The sequence below is a fragment of the Nipponia nippon genome, unplaced genomic scaffold, assembly GCF_047370975.1.
Source record: "Nipponia nippon isolate SJK-2023a ecotype South Korea unplaced genomic scaffold, ASM4737097v1 scaffold_5, whole genome shotgun sequence".
Lineage (NCBI taxonomy): Eukaryota > Metazoa > Chordata > Aves > Pelecaniformes > Threskiornithidae > Nipponia > Nipponia nippon.
The window spans coordinates 60,003,398-60,025,121 of record NW_028262369.1 but is presented as its reverse complement, the minus strand read 5'-3'; the positions used below and the strand labels follow the sequence as shown (position 1 = coordinate 60,025,121).

Genomic DNA, 21,724 nt, shown 5'->3' with positions numbered 1-21,724 from the left:
TGATGTGAGGCAGCGCTTCAGTACTGCCAGACCTGCCCAGGTGCATCCTGCTCAGAGATGTCTCTGCCTTTACTCCAAGCAAGGGTGTGAAGCAGGAAGGCATGTCTCAGGCTGGAGAAAGTTTGGGCAGGCATACGATGGGGCAGATGCAGGCATGGAAATGAAGGTGCAGAGCCCAGGAGATGGGCCGTGAGGCTAGGCACAAGGGGACAAGCGGATGAGCAGTGCTTTTGGCTTAGCCCCATGGCCTGCAGCTCCATGGGTGCCCAGCTGAAACCCATCCCCTCCATAACCATGTGGCTTTTTTACCACTGTCCACGTTACCTGCTATGGCTTGGGTTTGGACCAACCAGCAGAGAGCCTGAAGAAGATCCCTGTGATGGTTTGTCCTCAAAGGAGACCTGCTCCATTCTTTCCACCCAGCCCTGGGCACCTCCTGGCCATGCCTGCCCTGGCAGCCACTCCCACGCCAGTCTTCCTGTGCTCTTTGCCAGCACCCTTCTTTGCTCTCAGGCTGGGTGGCTTTGGCATCAGCCATGGGATTTGTTTTGAGCTGCAGCTTGTTTCCAGCATGCTGACTGCCCTAGGCTCTATTTTGAAGCTCCAGCTTCCAGGAGGCTCCCTGGTCCCTTCTTGTCTATTTTGAAGCTCCAGCTTCCAGGAGGCTCCCTGGTCCCTTCTTGTTCAAGACGTGAGATGCCTTCCAGCTAGAAAAGACAGAGCATGTTGCTTTTCTCCCCACCAGATGCAACCCTGGAGGGATGGGAAGGATCGGTGGGAGGCAGCTGGCAGCCTCGGCGCCGTGCAAACGCTCCCAGCAAGGTCACCTAAGGAGAGCCTCTCTGGTCAATCCACTCTCTAATGAGTTTCCATGTGCCCATCTCTGCCCCGTACCGTCAGTGAGCACCATTATTCCTGTCCTCTTTTCAATGTGCTGCTGGCTGATGGCTCCCATTGCCTTGCTAGGATGAGGTGGCCACTTGCCAGGGCTTGGAGCAGGCATAGGGATGGAAGGCAGAGTTGTTCTTCCAAATACAAAGAGGATGCAGAGGGGGAAGGGTGAGGAAAGAATCCTTCCTGCGGTTATCTGCTCCCTGAATCTGGAAAGCTCCTTGCATTACCTTGGCTTGGCACTGCTCCCTGGGGCGATGGGGGAAAAGCAAGGCGCATCCCAGAGCCCAGGCACCCGCCATCACTGGGGATGCGACAGCCCAGAGGGCTACTCTCTGCTGATCTAACAAGCGTCTGATGAGCAGGTTCAAGAGAGGATCCATCTCCTACGCTTTTCATCACCGTTCCTGCTTGTCTGCTGCTCCAGGCCACGGAGCCAACATCAGCCCTCATCCCTTTTCCATCGCTCACAGCCTGCCCCTGCAGGCGACCACACTGGGGTGCCACTTGCCCAGTGGAACCGGAGCCACTTGCATCACTGCAGGGTGCGTGCCTTATATATATAGGATGCACTGGTAGTGCAATCTAGCATCCTCAGAGACTTACCCCGCCCTGAGGCCCCGCGCTGTGGCGCAGGGCTTTTTGGCTGGGGCAGGGATGGCTGTGCCTGAGCAGACCTGGCTGGGGCTCAGGAGGTGCCAGAGGGCAAAGCTGGGCTCTGCCTGCCCCTCCTGTTTCTGCAAGCTTGCGCTTGAGATCACCAGTCTGCTGCAGCGTGGGCTTGGTGGTGGAAATATTGAGGGATGAAGTCCTTCATCTGATCATCGCCTATGAAGCTCCCACCTAGCACCTCAGCAGCAGCTTTACTCCGAGGTCCCCCAGCTCAGGTCCTAGCCTACATCCTCCATAGCACCTCTGACATTCCAGCCACGTGGGCACAGCAAGAGGCCTTTGTCTCTGCTGGATTTTAGGTGCCTCCTAGTCTGTGAAATACCAGCCACCTGTCTGAAGCCTCTGCAAGCCTCATCACCTCCCCGTACCTAAAAAAGCCCCCAGCAATGCCAGGCCTTGGCTCTGCAGTGATAAACACGGGCCTGGTGACTTGCACAGAACCGAGCAGGCGATGGAAGCGAGCTGGCATGAAACACCCACCCAGCAAAGCTCTCTAAACCACACAAACTACTCGTGACACGCTGGCTCTGCAGGATACAGTTCATCTTGCTCAGCTGCTGGAGATGCTTGGATAAGCCATCTGCTTATCAACACCCTCTTGCTATACCCAGCAATAAATGAACATAAGCTGCTTTTCTTTTCCTCCAGCCATGGAGGCAGGCTGAGCAAGCAAGCTGGAGGGGAAACCAGAAACCTGGCTGGGTTTGTGTGGTTTTCAGTGAGTCATATGAGCCCTGTCCCCCCCCCCATCTGAGCTGCCAAGCCTGCTTCGCCCCGGGAATAACAGCGATGATGAGAGCGGGCTGGCGCAGGAAAGGCATTTGTGGCATGGTTCGAAATGTCAGCCTGGGTTTCTTTTTTTTAAAGGGAGAAGCAAAATTGAAGTGTCTAACTTCTGGTGGCTTGAAGCGGGCGTGACTTGCTCAGTCTGGAGAGGGGAGCTGCCACCCAGAAATACTCTGGCTGGAGGGGTAAAGGATGGTCTGCAGGACACGATGGAGTTGGCAGGCTACAACATGGATGACTCCAGACTTGAGAAGAAGCACCAAGGCTGCGAGCAGCGGGAGAGGCAGAGCTGTCTTGCCAGGGTTCTTGGATTGACAGGAAAAGGGAAACTTTTTAGCCCATCCCAGCCAGAAAGCATGTTCCACTTCATAAAAGAAAAACAACCTCCTGTGCATCTGTAACTGTGGTTTCCTTCTTTGCTGGCATTTCTGATAAAGCTTCAGCCAGAGACAAGCTCGCTTTCTTGCGGCTTTTTCTGGTGTAATTCAGATTTCATCCTGGGGTGCACCCAGGGCTGGGGGCATCGTGGGTACCTGATGTCAGAAGGGTCCCAACGAACAGCTATGGGGAAGGGGAGGTATCCCCACATGGGTGCAGCAGTCAAAATATGACCAACCTCAAATACTTTCTCATTTCGCAAGCTCCCAACAACAACAAAAGCGTCGTGCTGCACGTCACCCTGCTTGGCACGTCCTTTCTGGGCACCCAGCAAAACATTGCTTGAGCCAAGAAGGAATAACGCCCATGTAGGATTTTTCCAGTTCTGCTGGAGGCTAGAACTGAAGCCCACCAGCCGGTTGCTGGTGCAGACCCGGTGCCGAAAGGTGCAGTTTGGGGAGCCCAAGCAGCCCGGGGAGGCTCCCCTGGAGAGAACAGTTTCCTTCTGCCACCTTGTGGAGCCCGGCAAAAAACACAGGCAGCAAGCATGGGAAGCCAGTACACGAAGAGCGACTTTTTGTATTAAAAAGGGTTGGTGCTTTGCAAAAGCAGCTTTTTGCTGCTCCCAAGCCAAGCGCTCCGATTTCTGATCTGTACATTAACCCCTGAGAGAAATCTCCATCCCTAATGTGCATCTTGATGCCTTTCCATTCACACTCTCCTGGTTGCCAGACCAGTGGTTAGAATAACTATCTCTCGAGTATATTAACACCCCCCCCCCCCCCCCCCATCACCTCAAATGATACCTCAAGGCTGGAGGTATTTGCCTCAGCTCTGGATGCTGAAGCATCCCCCCTTACTCTGTTCAGAGAGAGCAAATCTGTCCCATGACCCAAAAGTGGAAGCATCCAAAGCATCACTTAAACGAGCTCTGGGCCAGAAGCATCATGTTCATGCCCCAAAATCACACACACCCAAAGAGCTCTGCCTGTCTTATTCCTATCAACCAGACCCAGGACCTCCTTTTTAGAGGACCTCTCTAGAAAAAACCCTTTGCAGCTTCAGGCAACCACAATCTCTGGCGACATGATGCCCAAGAGCAGCTCAGCCTGGGCTCTGAGCTCAGGCGTGTTCTGCGTGCTCCACCGCCCCGGCTTTGGGCCAGGCATGGAGACAAAACACTGGGATTTTTGTCAATAACTGAAGACACTGCATATTTCTCTTTCATAAACAAGTTTTTCACAGCTCTCTTGCCAGGTACTGTCAACAGAGAGGTGTCCTCCCCACACTCCCAAAAGCTTAAACCATGGAAAAGAAACAAACACGATCTCTAAGAGACCCTCTTATTACTTTTTTTCACCTTTGGAAAGCTCTCCCAACCTCCAGGGAGGGCTTACAATTGCCCTTTTCTCCTCCCTGTTCCTTCTCCTGGTAGAGAAGGAAAATCTCAACTGCTATCCCATGACCAGTGAAGTCCAGCCAGGGCTGGCCTCTTACAGGGGGAAAAAAAAACCCCAAATCTCCTCCTCTCTCTCTCTCTCTCTCTGGTATTCCTCATCCTAGTTGAATACAGGCCAAATTGGCATTTCTCTGAAGAGTTTCAGGTCATTTATGTAAAAATCACTCCTGCTGTTAAATACCAAAGAAGATTTGACCCTTGTTTTCTGTGCAGCTAGTCCCTCCCTGCAGCATCTTCCTTTAAATAACCCCCTCTCCCAGTTAAAAAAAAAAACCCTCATGGCCAACTGTTGTGATGCTTGTGGGCCACCAGTTTGCTATATGGAAGTACTCAGTTTGGGGGGAAAATAAGTGTTTTCCACTTCTCTCTGTGCCATTGACCTCTTTGGTCTTGTCCTTTGGACTCAGAACCCCTGGAGACTGAGGTCATTTCCCACCCTATGTTTCTACAGCACCTTGCACAGCCTTGACCCAAAACAGTGCTCCTGGGTTCCACCAAAGCACAGCTGGAAGAAACCACTGCCTCTGAGGCATTCCTCGATACAGGGCCTCATCTCTCTATAGCCATATAGGTCAGCTTAAAGCCACATAATGCAATGGCAATTTATCTGTGACACCCCAAGCCCCCAGAACATCACAAGAGTCAGCAACCCTTGGGAGATGTTGGCCACAAAGGTGATCTCTGAACACCCTCTGAGGTTGTTCCCTTTTGTGGGGGATTTATCCAGCTGCTGGGATGATGCCGTAGCTGCAGGGAAAGCATCCCCCTGCCAGGTATCCAGTTACTGCATCATCTCACGCAAAACAGTCCTCCTGCCATTAAGGCATTGGCCAGATCAACCCTTCCAGGGAAATGAAGCGTCAGTGCCCCGCAGACATCCCCACTGCCTGCTCCGACGCAAGTCTCGGCGGGGGATTATGTCACGTACAATGGCTTTTCATTCAGCCCACAAGTGTCTAATTTGATCCAGGGACTCGCAGAGAGGAGAGCTGGCGAAACTAGATGACCAGATGTTTTCTGAGGAGGCTTGCACTCCTCTCCGGCACAGCGAGAAGGATGTTAGTGTCAGCCTGTTCAAGAATATAGATCAACAGAGAAATTAGTGAGAACATGCTGCTGTCAGCACGAGCGATGTACATGCTGTACTCTGTACATCACTGCACGTTCCTGCTCCACCAAAGCCTCCCTGCTGCAGAGCAGAGGAGGAGGTCAAATTACTGAACCAGCGCTTTAGATCCACAAAAATCCTTTGGTGTTAGTTCTGCAGTGGGTTGCTCCCTGCCCCAGCCAGAGGACTGAGTCACAGCTGATGGTGCTGCAGGTGTGCTGGCAGGTTTTGGTAGAGCAAGAGATGGAGATTGCTTCTTGGAGCTAGGGGCAAGTATGTAGAAGGTGGTTTCCTCTTTAATTTCTGGGTTTCCATCCCAGGTAGGGTAATGGATCTCTGGAGCCTTGCGTTTGAGAGCAATGAACTCATTTAGCTTTTACCTTCATGTCTGACTCACGTTAGGAGCAATTTTGGGACAGCTGGCAACATACCAACATTTCACTTTCCTGGGAGGACTGACCAAAATAGTAACTCAACAAACTCCTGTGCTCAACGCTGGTACCTCTACCTTTCCCTTGCAAATGAAGAAAAAGCTGGGGAGGTCCATCTCCCCGTGGTGGCTGCCACGGTCTCCCTGCCAAAGCTGCTCCTGTGCTGACAGCAGGCAGCAAGAGAAAACACATCCTCCGTGCGAGATGCTGCTGGCACAAGACCCTGCAAAGCAAAAACACGTGTCAACAGCCGCCAGGCTGGATGCGAGTCTTTCTAATTCAAGAACAATAAGTTCGATGGCTTGAGGAATCAAAGCTGCTAGCGCCAGAAGACAAAAAAAAAAAAAATCTTAGTAAGAATTAGATTTCTTCAAAGGCAGGGAGGAAGCCTAATGCAGATTAACTGCAATTTGGGAGAGGAAACCAATGAAAGAAATGCTGGTGTTTGTGGATGGTGCTTGTTGGCCACTCGGCATCCATCTCCTGTCTGTTTGGAGGACCAGAAACCCCTGAGCGTTAGACAAAGCAGGAAAAAGCAAAGCAAACCCACAGAGCAAAGCAAGAAGATCCACACTTTGGGACTCATCCCCAAAGAGGAAGAGGAGCTTGTTGGTACGCAGCCTCCAGTCTCACAAGTGCAGATGCACACTGGTGTGTCCTGTGGAGGCGAGGCTGGGCTTTGAGCTGGAGCATCAGTTGTCTCAGACACGAGACCTTGCCCTGGCACATGGCTGCCTTGCTGGGCAGCAGCACCCTGTCAGAGCTGCTGGGCTGAAGTTTTTTGCACCTTTACAAAGCCCAGAAATGGTCTGAAATAGTGGCTTTTTGTGCCCAGCAAGCCTCTGCTGATCCAGCATTTAGCAGAAAGTTTGGCGGAGAATGGGTGTTTAAGATGGAGAACATTTGCTAACCCACCTCATTTATCAGACTGGAAAAGCAGAGTTTTGACTGCTCCATCTTTTCACTGAAACGGCTCATTACCTGGTGGAAGGCGGCCAGCCCCCAGCGTATTCACCTTCAATCCAGCTCCAAATCATCCTCACTTTGAAAATTCACAATAAAACCATCTGCAGATAGCCTGAGATTGGGACAGGATGACAGAGGTTACATATATTTGGAGGGGGTTGAATTAGACATGCTTCAGCTGTACTTGCTCGCAGGAGGATAAAACATGCCCTGTGAAAGCTGATCAGGCTTGATATGCTCAAAAACTCCAGCATATGAGCTTTGGAGAGCAGGTTCAGCTGAAAGGACCAGAGCTGGGCTGGACTCTGCAATTGCTGGGGGAAAGATTGACTTTGCGGGCAAACCCTTGGGGTGACGGTGCAGAGTGTCCATTGGCAGCTGGTTTGGGACAAAGAAATTAGGAGAGCATCATCTGCCAGAGACTCACCCTCTCCACATGCCTCCTCCCTAGGAGTGGTGATGTGCCATCCCAGAGGGAAGGGGCCGATGTGCCTGGCCACGTTAATTATGGACCACAGGGAGCCAGAACAACTCCATCAGGCTTTGCTGGCACTTTCACTTGCTCCTCCTGAGTTTTACTTGCATGGATACTCGGTCCCATAAAGATCAGCCCTGTTCCAGCTTGCTTGTAGTTGACAGGTGACTTGCTGCTAGGTAGTGTGGGGATTTTTTAGGGACAAGCGTGCTGTTGTTCTGCCTTGGGGAAATGATGCGATTTTCACGTGTCCCCACTGCAGAATGAATGAATGAGACGTTTGACGAGGACACATTAGAAAGGCTGGCAAGCCTGCTGGCTCTGGGTTTTATAAGGAGCGCTGAAGCCTTTTTTTCCACTCATTTCTGCCATGAGCGGTTGGAAAGGGTGATAAACAGCAACGGTAACCATGCAAAGCCATCCCCACCTCTTCCTGCCGCGGGACAGGTTGATCTTTCACATCCAGGGACATCCCCAGCCCACAGGCTGCAGCAGGGCCCCAGCACCACAGGAGCTGCAGGTGCCTGCGGGAGGAGGCAGTTGCCCAAAGGGATGCCTATGTTTGCAAGGAGGGTAAAGGTTCATTGCCACAGAGGTTGCCCGGTAATTGGGAGATGTTTCCATAACCTCCTGAGCCTCTGCAGCCAATGTTTGCTCCCCAAAACTGAGCTACAGGACAAAAAGACTCAACTTCTCCTTTGGCTCTGTAAAACCAGGCTGGCTTCCTCAGCAAGAAAAAAAGCAACAAACAACAAATCCACTTGCCAAACTTACAAACTTCAGCAAAACAGCATACTTTTCTCCCCAGGCAAATGATTTGTTAAAGCTTTTTTTTTGTACAGCTTTGTATCAAGTGAGTTTTGGTTTTTTCCACCCGTGACACCTTTATTTGGTATTGAAGTTAATTCCTCTTATTTACTAGTTTGCATTTGATTGTGTGCGAGTAACCTGGCGGTACTGAGGAACTGATATTTGCTTAAAGAAAAACTACCCAATTAAAGATTGAGGTTGTGGCTGCATCTCTAATGCAGCTCATGCAGAAAAATACATTACTCTGGAAGTCACCTGGACCAGCCAGAAATGCACCCATGCTTTGAGTGAGTTTCTAGATAGATTTGGGCAAAAACTTTGGCTTTTTAGCTTCCAGAGGAGCTCCAGCCATTTACAGGGGAAAATTCAGCATCTCCCAAATGATGCCTCATCAGCTCTATTTCAAAGCAGCAAACGGCACAGTGGAAACAACACAGTTTTACCTCCTTGTTAGAAACTCACCATCTCCGCATGCTTCAGACACAAACATCTCAAGCACAAGTTGTTCCATATGTTCGATGCAAATCATACACAAGCCCCTGAGGAATAAATACATACTGACCGCATACATGCTATTTCCTGGTATGTTTTGTTTTTTTTTTTTAATGCTAACTCCAAACAAACCAGCTACAATGTGGAAATGCTGTTTATATCAGATCCCGACCAAGTGACGGGATGTTTGTAACGGAGAGAGCAAGATTACTCAGCCTGGACCGCTGTGCACACCCAGTGTGACTCCCTGGCATGAGGAGCCCTGTGCCACCCAGCTGGGGACAGCAAGGACCCCTTCATGGAGCAATGGAGAAGAAACAAGTGCATCCCACCCTGGGGTACCTTTAGCAACAGCAATGCCAGGATGAAACGCAACGTGAGGATGCTCAGTAACTAATGCTACTTTTTGTTATCACCGGGAAATAAAGTGTCACCCTCCGTGTTGCAGCAGATCTGTGATGCCCTGGGGAGTAGCAGCCGCCTCTGCCCACCACAACCCTCCCCAGGCAGGGGAGCATGCTGCTACGGGAGGCATGGCTTTACTGCCGGCACTCTGCCAGCTCCTGCCAGTCACTTATACCCTTGGGAAAGAAAATACCAGTCCTATATTAAGGGCCAAGAGACCAGAGAGTGACTATAAGGTGTGGGATGAAGCCAAAGGAATTAAGCCCAGGGAGGAAACCAAGAAGCTGAATGATGTGAGAGATGGAGAGGGGACTGGGGATTCAACCCTGCTCAAATCCATGTGATCACTTTGAGCGAAATGTAGGGTTTTTTTCTCCCCTTAACACAGCTCTTTTCAATTCAGGGGAGTGGCCCAATTTTCACAGCTGAATTAAGCCAGTTCAACTTAGCATGGGCTCCAAAGATTAAAAAGAAACAGCGTTTCTGGCAGATGGCCTGGCAGGAATGCATGGCAAGGACTGATTAAGGACCTGGTGCCCCTGGGGAGAAGCAGCAGCCTTGGCAAAGTTGGGGTGTGGGTCACGATCCCCATGGGATGTTTCACACTCCAGCATTGCTGCTCCCCTGGCTTTGTTCTCACTCCACCAGCAAGCAAGGGCTGCTCATGGAAAACTCCATTTATCATGGAAAAACCCACTTGGGCAAGATAAAAATATATATTTTTATTCCTTTAACAGGGAACCCTAACAAGAACATAGCCCCTGGGGACTGGGATGTATGGTACATCAGTACAGAGCTTTACATTTCCAGTGTTGTCCTCTTCCTCTTAGCATAACACACGATTTTTTCTCTTTACCGCTGGTGCACAATGAACATGGGTTTCCAATGAACTGGCTACAACAAACCCTCGGGTCTTCCCCCACCCCCTATCTTCCCAACTAACATAACACTCATTCATGGGTATGAATAATTCCCTGTAATTCCTCTTCAGCCTATCTGCTGTTACATGATCCCGCCTGTGTGGGCAGCGAGTATTTCTGGCTTCTCCCTGACTCCAGCTCTTTTTAAGCCACATCACTTCTCTCCCCAGTGATTAGTAACAGTTATTTCCATCACAAAACGGGAAGTTTCATTGAACCATTGAAATTCAGCCCATTTCAAATGGCTTTTTATACAGCACAGGACTTTGAAGTTGCCACAGGGCATGGAGGCCAAGACTTTGAAAGATTTTTTCATCCCCTTGTGCAAGGCATCACCTGGAAGTATCTAATGCAAAAAAACCAGGAGCAGTCCAAAGCAACATCTGGCAATGTCTGCATTGTCCAATACGCATCTCACACACGCTCCCCAAGTTATCTTTTATTCTGAAAAAGAGCTTAGCTAGCATCTTTCCTAGAAGCCAAGCATCACGGTTCACATTACAGTTTACTGACCTACAAGCTGCACGTTGTGTTAGAGGGGAAAATATTCACATTATTTACATCTTTGAGAGTAGTTTTGTTCCCTGTCATTGCAGACACTGAAAAGCCCTCCCAGCAGGAGGGCTTTCTGCAGGATGCAGTTGGTCAGGGCTCCAAGTTTCTTTGTTTGAGTTACAATATCTCTGATAGGCCATAGATAGAGCATATATATACACTCAGATAATACGCACAGCCCTGCTGTAGGTTTGCTTTTATTGCTTCTTCTGGGGTTAGCCTGTTGTCATGATTTATTAGCAGCATTAGCCTCAGAAATGTTACAACAAAACAGGCATCCTTTTGAGAAATCACTGATTTATCAAAAGAAATATGTTTTCTAGCATATGCAGAGATTTTTAAAAGCTTTGATTTGGGGGGAAAAAAAAAGACACACAGCACAATACATTTCAGTAACTCTGATAATAATATATATTAATAAATAATAATATTAATAAAAATAACTCCTAATAAGCCCTACTTGGTGAAGCTTTTATTGCACCTTTGATTTTAAAGGATAACACTTAAGAAGAGGAAAGAAAGGAAGGAAATGACTTTTCTATTAGCCCTAAACCATTTTTCCTCCCAGGAGGGTTTTTCCCCCTGTTGCATGGGAGATGCTGAAATTTTTGGTTTCATTCTTAAGGCTTTTCCTGCTGTTGCTTTTTGAAATTGTAGGAACCAAGATCAAAAGACTCCAACCTGTGCCTGACTCCACACAACACCTCTTTCTCCTATAGCGGCCACACTGATCACTACTTTTTTCCCTTCACATAAGCTAGGGAGGCAAACCTCACTGTCTCACAGATAAGGAGTTGAGGTAGAGCAGACAAATTACCTGTAATCACACAGCCGGTGGCAGAGAGATCCCAAGATCACAGTTCCCTTAGCACTACCCTAAGGAGCCCTGGGAACACACTAATATCCACCCCACCAACCCGTGCTGGGGCACAAACCTCCCTCCCCTGGTACCAATTAGGAGATGTGCTCTTGATTGCAATTAAGCCCAGGTTGCACAGAGGTTGTTGGGATGCTCACAGCATCCCCAAGGCTTTCCTGAGCCCCCTCCTAGTGCAGCCTGCCTTGAATCCACTATCCCAACTTCATCCTCAAGGATGGGAGGGATATTTTGCAGCAGTGTTTTAATTTCTTCACCAGGGCTGTGGGATGGGAATGGCAGAGCCAGGTGGCTCTTCTCTTGCCTTAATTCCTATCCTGACCTGCCCAGCTTACTTTCTCCCCACCCTCTCTCCATGCTCTAGAGATGCTCCTGCCCTTTCCCCCTGGCTGTTTCAAAGTTGAGGGTGGTATCAAATGTGGCACAAATACATCAGGAGACATTTGTGCAGAGGCAGACAGACAAACAGAAAGCGTAGGAGAAAAGCAGAACCAAGAAAAGCTTCAGAAAATATTTCCTGGACCACTTCCTAACTGGGGGTGCTGGTGGCAGGGGAAGTATTTGGACAAAAGCAACGGCAAATCCTTTTGAACTAATGAAAACCATCTATTGCAAGCAAAATGAAAATGCAATCTGCAACCCTGCCCTTGTTGTAGCAGAGCAGCTCTCTCCTGCTTTGCAAGCAGGAGAAGGAGCTTATTCTTTGAAATAGGGGTGCGAGGGCCACAGCCAGACCCCACGCCTCCAGTCTGCTGTGCAGATGCTCAGGCTGGTGATGGAAAAATAATGGAGCAACGCTTGGTTTTGGCAGTACCCACTAATTTCAGAGTAAGCAGCAGGCCCACCTTGCAGGAGCAGGTTTTATTTGAGGGAAAGAAGGTGACCTTGGGTTTGGTGGATGCCTGAGGAATCCCCGGAGGAAAAGCCAGCAGATGGTGCTCAAGGATGGAGCCAAGGCGGGATGCTCCTGCGTGTCCCCATGCATACGTGACCCAGAGCTAGCTGCCCTGTGCTTGTGTGAATCACACAGGGGAAAACCACAGAACATTTCTTAAATTGGGGATAGAAATGGCCCAGCTGAACGGCATCTGTATGCAGAAAAGATCTGCAAGATTTTACCACTCTCTGCCTGTTTCACTGATATTTTTTTTTTTTTTTAAGGGTCCCGGGCTACAACCCTTATTCTGGGGATGGGAGGATGTCAAGGTCCCCTTTGCATTCAGGCGAGGATGTAGCACACAGGTCTTTTTTGTCATGGGTAGAAAGAGAATTCCTCAAAATCCTCTTCCTGACTCATAGCATTAACCATGTCTAAGTTATTAATACACTAGGGAGGAAATCTTGCTAAACTTAGTCCCAGCTGTCTCTAGAAATTACCAATGCAATGTGATTCAGTCTTTTCCTAGTTATCAGAGAGGGTTTGTTTGGTGTCTGGGGATGAAAAGAAGTCTGTTCCTGTAGATGTCACCCCTTGCCCAGGGGTTTTGCTCACCCCCTGCAACAGCACAGCAGCCGTGGTGGGGACCTGCCTGGGTTCTTCCTTGCAGTCACGGCAGATGGGGTCCGCTTTGCAGGGGGTCACCAACACAAACATAGAACAAACTGGTAAAGGAAGGATTGGAAAGGGCTGTGAGTGGAAGGCAAAAAAAAAAAAAACCAACAAAAAAAAAACCACCAACACAACAAAAAACCCACCCCAAAACGCCCTCAGCATCCTGGCTGGCTGCTCTCCCCCTGTGCACCAGCTACAAAACCCCTTTTTGGAAAGGAGAACCTTTCAGCTTGGTTATTACAGTCATAAAGGCAATCAGATAGGAATTTAAGACCTCTCATAGTCTCATTTAGTTATTGGAGCACTTGGTAAAAGTCACTTCAATACTAAAATCATATTAAGACAGATTCTGCATCACAAAAAGAATAAATTCTAGCTTCCAAGTTAAATACATTCTCAGTCGAGCTGCAGTAGGCATACAATGCAGGTCATGCACGTTTTGCCAATATTGTTACATTATTTATCTATGATCCTCTAGCTTGGCTGTTTTTTACCACTCTTCTGGAGTGGCTGGAGCTTTCCCGTGTTTTATTATTTTGTTTTTTGCCAGTCACTTAAAACTGTTTTCCTGCATTCCTTCATTGCCACACAGAAAACTCTGGTTTTTGAAGGTTATCTGAACTAATGACAATACAGTTCCCAGTTGCCATTGAGCTCGTATGACCGAACCACACTGGTTTCCACTGGTGGCGGCAAACTAGAACCACTGGACCCCACTCAGTGGATGTAATTCTCACTGCATGCATTGTACAGGTGACAGCAGGGCTGAGATTCACAGGAGAGGTGACAGCCTGAAAGCCCAAAGGCAGGAGAAGATACAGGGCAGCACATCGCCTGCTCCTGCCTGTTCAGCAGGAGGCTGGCAACAGAGTGAGAGCACCCATGGCCACGTGCTGCTGCTTTATGGGGTTGTCCTGGTGCCACCACAGCATGCCCAGTTGGGTTCTCCTACCTGACAGTGGAATTAAGAAGGAAAATACTTTGGTTTGGGCACTTCTGCCAGCAAAGTGCACCTCCATCGTATGTATTTTGTCCTTTCGCAGCTGTCCCTCACCCACCTTGGCCACTGTTATGTGTTTGCCATTGCTTTCCATCAGACCCCATTTCCTCCACCCCCTGTTCAGCTGCCCACCGACACCCAGCGAGGAGCTGCAGCTCCCTTTTGCCAGGCATATTTATTATTTGGGAACACCCTGCCTTTGAGCTCCAGCTCACCAGATCTGGGGAGGGAGACACAACACCCTGGTTTGCTTTTGGGCACACAGCTAGGGATGTTTGCGCTGGATCCCTCTGTGAGGCTGGCGCTCAGTCTCTGCAAGCACCAAGCCAAGCACCATTTCTAAAACGAGCTATTGCATCAGTTCAAGGGCTCAGCACTTTCCTGAAGCATTCCAGCTATTTCTTTATGTGGCTAGTCTTTCAAACAGCACAAAACCTAGAGCAAACATAATAAATCCCTATTTGAAACGAAGAGAATTTGACTATTTTATTCCAGGGACACTATCTCAGTTCCAGCCTTATATGGAATGAAACAAGGGCAAGAGATAAGAATTAATGTTTCCATACCACTGTTTCTTGCAAAACACAACCCAGTCCAGACTGAAATGCTTAACTTTGGCCAGTGACACGCTGTCACTTGAAGCAGAGGAATAACATTAACCCCCCAAACCTGCCTGATAGGCTCTGCCTAACAAAAGGTTAAAGGTATTTTTTTCATAGTGCATACTTTTTAAAAAAAAAAAAAAAAAATCACCAGTCAGGAACTTTCAAACTTTTACTTGAAACTTTCCACTAGGCTATATATACTTTAGAATATTTGTCCTTATGCTAAGGGGCTACTTTTTATTAATAAAGTTATGCTATAGCATAATCCCCTCACTTCTTCCTCCCTATCTGGGCAGGTAAAAAACCCCTGTTACATGTAAATAGGAAACTGCATCAAGAAGAGACTCTTTCCCCCTGCACTGATGTTCATAACTGTGCAGGGGGAGAAGCTGAGCTTTCTGCAGCCTCAAGCATCTCCAAATGGTGCTTCGCCAGAGCCCTGCGTAACTTGGTATGGTCCTTGGCATGTCCTGGCTCCTGCAAACATCCCAGTCCGGCCCTTCCTGGCTGAAAGGCATAGTTAAATCAGCTCCTGCAACCCTTCAGGGCTTTTTTATTTTTTTATATATTTCTTCTCACCGACAACAGAGAGAAGCATTTTGGAGACAGCGAGGCCAGCACGGGAAGGGGAAGCCACACAGTGTGGAGGCGTCCTCCGGGGCAGGGGGGGCCACATGTGATGAGCAGCGCTGACCTCAGCCTGGGGAACGCCAGCACCAACCATCTGGATCCCATTTGCAACGCTGGATCGCCCGGCCCCCCAGCAGTCCTGCGCCAGCCGCCTCCTCCGGCTTCGCTCAGACCCGCAGCGGCCGTCTCGCAGGGACCAGTGCACCCCCGTTTCCCTCGTCCTGCTGGTGCTTGCACCCCACCAAGCAAGGCGAGCGGGGACTGGGAAGGCGGAGGAGCACCAGCACACAATGAAGCAGGGGTGAGAGGTGCTTTGGAGTGGAAAAACCTGGAATAAGCAACTTTTTTTGGGGTTCGCTCAGGGGTAAGTGTTGCTTTCTGCGCGGGAGCCCTTAGCCTGGGCTCAGCAGCTGCTGTGCTGCATTTCCCCTCCTCGGCAGGGTGTTAGTCTTTGGGGATTTTTCAAGGAATTTTGGACAAAACCCATCCCGTGCACAGAGCGGTGCCCTCAGAGGAAAGCTACCCCCAGACTTGCGTTATGCTTGGAAAAGCAGAGCAATGCAGCTGGCTTGCTCACACCAGGAGCCTCCTCTCTGGGACGATGCACTGCAGGTGCACGGGGACACTCCTGGCCCCATCAGTGCAGGGGAATTAAATTCATTCAAAAGCACTGAGTATTTCCCCTGCTGCTGCAGGATGGTGTTTGCCTTTGATGCCTTGAAATCATTGCAGCAGCAGCTTGGTGGGATGGGAGCGGGATGCCCCAGGAAGCAGTGGGGTGGGTGCTCCAAGGAGGGCATGTAATGGCTTGGGTAGCTGCTTGGTCACAAAGACATGGGTGCATGAATGGGACCCTGCAAGGAATCCAGATAAGGGGGTGTCTCACTGCCCCTTTCCTGCTCCCAAGGCATGTCCCCAGGTCTGGGGGTTGTTCGATAGCAGCCCTCACCCTTCCTGCCTCAAGGCAAGGTAAGATGAACTGGCCAGAAATGCTTGTCAGCCTGTCCACCCCACACCGGTCCCACTGCTGGGAATGTCCCTGCTGCTCCAGGGTGGGACAGCACTGTTGTGGCTCCAGGGACAATCATTCTCCTCTTGTGGTCATCCATGGAGAGGAAAACTGGCCAGACATCAGATATTTTTCCCCAAGGGCTCTCCAGCCTTGCATGAAGCCACCTCCCCTCTCCACAGCTCCCATCCCTGCTCCCTCCTACCTTTCCCAGCCCTTTCCCCCCATAGCCCCAGCTGCCCTTGACTCCCCAGGGCTTTGCACACAGCAATGCTCTTGCCAAGGGGGCGGCTATGACTAATCATGGAGACACCCTGCCACCATCCCTCTTGGCTCAGCAAAGCCCTCCCTTCCCTACCAGAGCCTGGGGCAAGAAAGGGTTGCAGCCAAATAGGTTTCCTGACCAAGAACAGGGGCCAAAACTGGCTGGAGCGGAGGTAGCCAAAGCCACTCTGGTTCCAGCGGGTGCAATGGGAAACTCTCAGCTCATTTCTGGTTGCTATGATGATTCATGTGTGCTCTCAGGGGAAGAATGCTGCATTTTTCAAACTTCTGGCTTTACCCCATTACTTATTGGTTTAAAAAAAAGAAAATCAGTATTTATGGTTGGATAATTACTGTGCTTATATAGTGCTGTTTCTGGGGCACAACCACCCAGTTTGGGAGCTCTGTGGAAGCCAGAGAGTTGTCTCCAGCTGGAGGCTGTTGCAGGGAGCCAGGGGACTCCTCCAAGGTCATGTAGGAACATTGCAGCGGAGAAGAGACCCAACTCTTCATCTCCCCAGCACCATCCCTTGACTCACCAGTACCAGAGCTCAGGGAAACAGGCTTTCCATCCCCAACCTTATACCCTCCCTCATTCCACCCTGATCTTTGCAGAGAGGTTGACCACAACCAGGGGTGTGATGGCATTTCTAAGACAGGAATGCAGGGCTGCATGCTTGCTGCTGCATCATCATTCATTCATTCCTTTTCCATTTTTCAGCAGTCTGCCCAGTTCCCTTTCTGGTTTTTCAAACATCTTTACAATTTTCCATTTGAATGCATTAACTTTCTCCAATTTCAGGGTGAGCTAAACCAGCCCCCACTGTATTCCCACATGTCACGGGGAAAAAACGTTCCTCTCCTAACTTTTGCTACGTGCCTGTCTGAGAACAGGAGGGAAGGGAACATCTTATTCCTTCCATCAGCACAAACTTGGGTCTTGCCAGCCTTGGACTGTATTCTCCCAGCCTGGATGCATTTGATTTGCAGCAAAAGGATGAACCTGCCCCTGTGTTGGGTGTGCACGGCAATGGGGCTGGCTGCGGGTGGCATTGCATGCCTGCTCTTCACTGTGAATCACAGCTGGCCTTGCTGCTCCACATGCCCATCACTTTTTCCACCTTTTTAAGTGATCTGTGTTCCACATTAAGGAGCCGATTTGTTTGGGTGGAGAGGCACTGGGAGGCTTAGGTTACTATACATAAAGAGTCATTGATCTTTGAGGGAGTTTCCTCTTTTTTTTAGCAAATACTCCCTTTCCTCTTATTAACTACTCTATTTTAGTCTCAGTTTTCAGATGAAAAAAACAACCAGATTTTAAGCCAACAGCATGCTTATAAGAACAGAAATGAATATGTGATTCATATTAAATGCTAGCATCCAGGGAACTTGCCCAGGTAGGATATAAATGCAGCATAACTCTGTTGCTTTGCTGAATGCTGGTTTTCAAAATCAGAGCTCAAGTTGTTTGCAAAAGCAGAAAGATTTTCCACCCTTTCAGGCTTGTTTGCTTTTAATGCTCAGGTCTACCTTTGTAGGAAGAAATGTTTTCAGGAGCAGCCCTCAACCCAGCCGCCCTTACCTTCCCAGTGCCATCAAAGCCAGATGGCAGCAACATTAATGGAAACCCCTTCAAAAGAGCTGGTGCAAATTGAAATGGTTCCACTCAGCTCCTTGGAGCCATGAGTAAATTCAGAATCTGTCCCATACAGCTCATCCCAAGTCCCTAGAAATAGCCTTGTTTCTCTGGAGGCCATGTGGCCAGGTGATATTTAGTGCTACATGATGAAGAGGTGGCCAGGGGCTTAGAGGCTTGGGAGCCTTATATCCCTTTTTGAAGGTGACTGAGCTACTTCAGAAGGAAAAAATCACAGCATTTAGCGTCCTAGGCATCCAAACCACTGCTAGGAGTGGCTTTTGACTAATGTTTTCCCCATCTCAGAGCTCTTAACAGTGCGGATAAATTTAAGGGGCAGCCAAGAGAGGAGCATGCACTGCCTCCAGAGGGCAATCTGTACTATCATAGCTCCACATCAGAATTTAAGGAGCCGTTTCTCCTCCGTGCTTGCTCTACAGCCACAACTGGAGGTACATCCCATTATTGGGGCTGCAAATAGTTGTTCTGAGTGGCCAGAGTCCACTTTCAAGCCACTGGCAAGGCTTACAGCAGCCTCATGGCTTCACTGCTGCCTCCCAGGGACATGCATATAGCAGAGAACAGCCAAGTCAAGGGGATTTCGGGCTGAGCAGTTTGGTTGGGAAACAGGGTGCTGATGAGGCACGGGGAAAAACAAAATGCCACACAAAGCAAACATAAACGAAGGCAGAGGCCCCTTGGTTTTGACCCCAACATCCCCATGGAGCAGACTTTCAAAAGGCTCTGAGAATGCTCACAGCATCTTATCTCCTATACCATCTGCAGGATGATGCTTTGCCCTCCCTCTGGTCCTGCCTGACCCACTTGCAGAAAAGCTGTTGGGACCCAGGTGCAAATCCACATCTTTCTCCCAGTACAAGATGACCCACCCCACATACAAAGGGAATTTAGGGCCAGAATTGCTTTTCAGGCTTCTATTCAAGCTAGTTTTGGGGGATGCCCCTGGGGCTGGGCAGGAAAATTAGACCACATGTACTTTGCTTGAGGGCAGTGAGGCATCCCAAAGGTTTCTGGCTGTGCTAGCTAGCAAAGCTGCACAGGCTGTACAAGGCCAAGCCCAAACCCAGGCCATTTGTCCCCAGAAGAGGAGCACAAGTCATTGCTTTGCCTACCACAATTGCTTTGGGTCCTCTGTCCTGTCCCAAAGGCTGCTCACCTCCCTGCAGCAACAACACTGTCATGGGGAGGGAGAGTTGTTGGGAACAGATTTCACAAATAAATCACTAGTTTTGGATTTCCTGGTTATCACACCCCAAGAGCCACCCCCAGCTCAGCCCTTTAGCCTTGAAGAAAAGCATCAGGCAACTACAAAACACTAGTACAGAAAACCCCTCTGACAGCTAAAGCTGTATGATCCAATTGCTTTCTCAAAGTCCAGCGAGATAGACAGCATCAGTGCCTGAAGCACTGCCCAGCTGGGAGTTCAGATTTAAGAGGTATTTTGCAACAATATTAATTATTCCCTTTACCTGCCATAGCTCCCATCCATATCTATGCATGACACACATCACATTTCTATTCACACCAAAGCCATAGATACTTCCCCTCCCTCTCAAAGCCAGCCAGCCCAGCTGAGAGGCACATGTAATGAATCAGTGATATGTAACAGCTGTAGTAATTTTTTTCTGTCTTTTATGTTTTGCTTTAAGTCTACTCATCTGCTTTGCACTTCTACAGATTTTAACTACACTCTAGTGAAAAAACACACACAAATGAGTGATTGCTTAGAAAGTGAATTTGAAACATCCAGTCAAATAAAAACATTATGTAAAAATGTCAGATTTTATGCACAGAGGAGTATGCAATAAGCAAAAAATAGCTGCTGGGAAAAATATTTAAGGAAATAACTTCATTGGGTTAGTGGTAGAAATGATTGCCTTTTGAAAGCATTATTAGTAACAGATGCATATCTTCTGATGAAATGGAGGACATACTGTAATATTAAGAGGTCACCACACACTATATAAACTCAAGACAGACATAAAAACTTCAGATTATTGAAGACTACATGAGTTAATCTTTTAGCACATGAATTATTAAGAGACTGGCTCCCCAGGTTTTGGTGCTAATTCTTAACAGTTCAGGAAAATGCTTTCCTTTTCTAAAGGCACACAGTAGTCAGGTTTTTCAGCATTTTTTTTCCAGCTCACAGTGGTTATATCGAAAGCTCCACCAGAGCTTTCACCTCCCAGGACTGCAAGGAACTTTCCATTTAAAAAAAAATTCAGGATGAAATTACCTTATTGAAAACAATAACAATCCAGGAGAATAAAGTTGCAAAACAGATACTTGCCAAAAATCAAGAATTAAAATGTGTTGGCAAAAGTTCACATCCCTGGTTTTATCCTCTACCCCCTACAAGCTTGTACCACCTCCAGCTTCTGTGACCAGTGGTAATATGGGACACAAAGTAAGAATGCATTGAGTAAAGCAAGTTACTTGTTGCGTCTCAGCAAGGCAAGCCAAGTAAGACCTATCTCCAAGCAATAAAAATTACATTGTTTACTGTCTTAAACTCACTTTTCTCACTGAGCCAGAAACTTGCTGTTGGCTCAGTCAAACCAGATCTGAGCAGAGTTTTGGTTCAAACCCCCACAAAATGCACATTACCTCTACGAAAAAAAGCTGCTGTCCTTGCTTCTTCTTTTCTCAAGGGCCGTTCCCTACAGAAGGATCATCTCCTCACACATTCCTTTCTACAAGCACCCAACTCTTCCTCCTTTACTAATAAGGGTGCTGTGGAGGAGGTGATATAAGGGAAAACTCTGATCAGGAACACCTGTGCTTAAATGCTGCTCTTCTCCATTAGTTGTCAGTCAGTCTCTAAGAAACATCAATCATTTCTTCCTGCAAGACTTTACTGCTTCTTTACTTCTAATAACTAATCTCAGCTCCTGTGATTTTAGGATGGTTTTGAGGAAGCATGATGCTAAAACTCATCTGTTGTTGATGAATAAGTCCCTCTGCTTTTATATGACTAAAAATACTATGATGGAGGTCACAGAGAAAGCTGGAAATAGATCTGAAGACCTCCTAATGGCTAAAACAGAAAAGAAGGTGACTAAAAAGAACAGCCAACTTAGTATTTCTTGAAAAAGGCATTGGATTTCCCAGCTAGCCAGGGCAAATAAACCAAAGCTGAGACTGAGTGTTGTTTTAATACACTGCGATATCCAGGTTTATCTCATGGTGCCCCAAGGGCTGATTCATGACTTTCAGCCATTTGGGTTTGCCAGGATGGAGGTACATAAAACACAGCTGGTGGTTTCTCTGCTGCAAGGCTCTGGGGCTGAACCATGACCCAAAGGGACCCAACGGAGGTGGGCTCAGCCCTGGCTCTTCCCCAGGCTGCTTGTTTGAACATGAGCAAGGCAGTTTTTCAAGGGGTTTCAAGCCAAAGCATCCCTAAAGATGTAGGTGTAGATCCAGCATTGAGTTTGGAAATCCCATTCTATGTAAAGCCCGGTACTGCAGGAGGGTCATGGGAGGGTGTTGCGGGCAGGGGAGATTTCGTAGCACTGGGGAGATTTGCTTTTCCCTTCTGCTGAATTTCATGGCTGTAAACGGCCCTGTAAAGCTCTCTGCAGCTGCTCAACATTAAAACCAAAAAAGCCCCAAATTTTTGCTTCGGTCTTGTCATTTATTAGCTGGCAAGACATTAATTTTCATTGGTTTATCTTGATGCTCTGTTCAACCCCAGCTGTTGTGACTGCAGAGGGATAGGGTGCCAGCAGCTAATAAACAGGGTGATAACATAACTTCCTGTATTTCAGAAAAGAAAT

General features: G+C 48.4%; 1 protein-coding gene and 1 long non-coding RNA gene across 2 annotated transcripts in view; one reads left to right on the top strand and one right to left on the bottom strand.

The window, feature by feature from the left end:
* Nucleotides 1-4,392: 4,392 nt before the first annotated feature.
* LOC148052281 (uncharacterized) lies at nucleotides 4,393-20,653 on the bottom strand. Its single transcript, XR_015698799.1, has 3 exons — nucleotides 20,553-20,653; nucleotides 5,803-5,948; nucleotides 4,393-5,256 (listed from the first exon to the last, which is right to left on the bottom strand). It is a non-coding gene; the product is annotated as an uncharacterized LOC148052281 (long non-coding RNA).
* COL6A3 (collagen type VI alpha 3 chain) overlaps nucleotides 15,003-21,724 on the top strand; it is a 63,666-nt gene continuing 56,944 nt past the window's right edge. Inside the window, exon 1 of the mRNA XM_087731972.1 lies at nucleotides 15,003-15,376. The gene's annotated coding sequence lies outside the window, so the exon portion shown is untranslated. The remainder of the gene's footprint in view (nucleotides 15,377-21,724) is intronic.